The sequence below is a fragment of the Atta cephalotes genome (assembly GCF_000143395.1).
Source record: "Atta cephalotes unplaced genomic scaffold scaffold00011, whole genome shotgun sequence".
NCBI classification, from domain to species: domain Eukaryota; kingdom Metazoa; phylum Arthropoda; class Insecta; order Hymenoptera; family Formicidae; genus Atta; species Atta cephalotes.
Window position 1 is genome coordinate 4,160,099 of NW_012130075.1, and position 2,901 is coordinate 4,162,999.

The window sequence follows — 2,901 nt, forward strand, 5'->3', positions numbered from 1 at the left end:
TTGATTCTTGAAAATTTTTATTAATAAGATCATATACACCTCAATTGCACTATAGTACACATCGAGTGAAATATCAGAACAAATTTTTATTTTTCTCTTTTTACAAAAAAATCGTTCTGTACGAGCTTTCGGGAGCCTTTCCTGATTATGAATATCGCAATTAAAACATAGGCTATGTTCCATTTAACCCCATAAAGACGATTTTGACTGCGATTAATCTTCGTCAGGATTGTCAGGAAGAAAGATTAACCGCAGACAAAATCTTTAGACTATTGTTCTACAATATGTCAGCGTCGGATGTCGAATGCATGCGTATTCGGTTATCGGCTGTTGCATGGAAAGAAACGATCGACCATGATTAATTTCTTACACAATATACAACATCTTCCGACTGATTGTAGACTAAGCCTTACAGGGTTAAGTTACGTTCATGATATTTTTTCCTACGGCGCATTCATTATACGCAGGACTGCCAAATTCACAAACGCCGCAAGTATCGAGAATCGAAACTTAACTCGAAACGCATAATCGGTCCACTATTATTAACGTTAGAATATTTATGATAAGAATTAAGACACTATAAATGTGAGTATTCGCATATCTGCCATTTTATTCCTCTCCTCACTCTTTGCTCTGTTCCCATTCGCTGAGCTGAGAAAATTATGGTCGTTACGGTTGTTATAGGTTATAGGTTATAGCTTTTAAGCTGTTGGAAACTTTGTTTCCAGCCTTGTAGCTTCGTATATTGATATACATATACGCACTTCGAAATTTTATCATAAGACTAAGAGATGAAAAGAAGAATATAAAAAAATTGAAATATTATATATTAACGAAGGTAAAAACATTTATAAAATGCCTTGTGCGTTGCGGTAAACTATATCAATAGATCAGAAAAAGATATTCGATTATTTAATTTTTTTGCAGATAATATTCGTCGATAATTTGCTGTATTGCTGTAAAATAAATACATGACTTGTGAATAAACATCACTGCATTTCCTCGCAGAAATTTTACTCCTTGACATATGGTACATATTTGGCACCTTATCTAGAAATAACCTGAAAGCCAAATACTCTTCAGATCCTGCATTAATATTACGATAGATATTCAACTGATTTTGAGAGCAAAAATGGAATGAAAGGAGCTACAAAATTTCAAGCAGCAAATCATAACCTGATCATAACTCGTCACAGCTCAGAACGGAATGGGGACAGAACAAGCAATAGGAAAAGGAAAAATAAAAATGGTGGACGCGAATATCTATGCTCTAATAAGAGTATGGACAATAGAGTAACGATCAGTGATTGGTCCGCTAAATTGAAGCAAAAGCGAAAGTTGCTTATCAGTGTGTACTATTAGTGTACAAAAAGATTGCAACACTTTTTTTCGATGGGTTTCGTACCCAGCAGCTTGCTCACTGAGCGATCGATTCCTATTCATGGATTCACAAATAAAAACCAATCGCTTGATGAGTAGGCTGCATTCCAAAACCCGAAACATCGAAAAAAATGTTGCAATCTTTTAGTAACCGATTGTATACCATTGAGTTATTTACACTATTTTCAGCGAATTTTGTGTGCGTCAAAGCCATCAGAGGTGAATGGTTTGTTTATTGATCATTTTATTTGGCGAGTCATTTAGAGGAGGAGAGGCGAGTGGATTACAGTAGAATTATATTCTTTTAATGAAATAAAAACGTGAATTTCTTGTATAGTCATTATAACTTAATCTATTTGAATAAAAAATTTATAAAACAGGACTCTTAATGTTCAAAGTATGACAATGAGATATAAAAAGTTAATAAGAATCAGAAAACATAAAAAATCTCCATTGTTCGTTTAATAATGCAATTGAAGATAAATAAATATAACAAAAACTAGAAAATAAGAAAATTAAAACGCTAAAATATAATACTAAGTACATGTTTATACCTTATATTTAGGCTCTTTTCAGATGTACAAAAAATTCTGGCACAGTAAAAATTATTATTCAAAGATTAAGAAAGCGACTGTTCCATTATATAATTAGATGAGTTAAAACAGAGAAACAGAAAATTGCTCATCAAATTGGTTGACCGATTGCGAAAATTTCTTGTTGTTTAATGAGAACATAAAGAAAAGAATATAAAAACGTTATAATATCAAAACTAAAAAATTTTTTAAACAAGTATAATACGTCTCTGGTAAAAACTCACCTCAGAGTCCGATAATTGAAAAAAATCTTTTAAAAAGTTAATATTTTAAAAAATCTTAATCTATTTGTAAATAAACTGTATGAAGCATATACTTTTGATAACAAATATGACAAAATAATATCAAATAACACATCAATATTAAGTTTTCTTTTCTCGATTATATCAAATAACGTTTAAATAAAATCGTTTCTACATAAAAATACAGAACTTAATTTTCCGTAGTAAATACAGAATTTAAATTATCGTGTATTCGAGTTACAGTAGAGCTCGGCACACAGTGTCGGTTCTGATTAATTACAAATATCCTTCAAATATACTTCAATCGCTAATTTTAAAGATATCCATCGATATTCCGAATCGCAACTGAAACAATGATAAATGCATTCCTTAAATTATCTACCGGAATGATTTCACGTTTCTCAATAAAGAAATTTGCTCAATCATTCCTTCGACATTCGTGAATAGGAGATTTATCGATTCTTTTTCCTATCAAAAGTAATGTATATTACTTTAAAAAAGAGTACTTTTATCTCCCAAGAAAATTTCGCCTGCGAATATGGAGAGACATTAACAAAATTTGCCTGCGTTATTCAAGCGTTCTCCTTACTTGATCTGAGAAGGTACAATGTTACAAATTACAGTGTTTGTGTTATTCTCTTTTTTATATTTATCCATAGTCTCATTTCTCTACTCTCTCTCTCTCT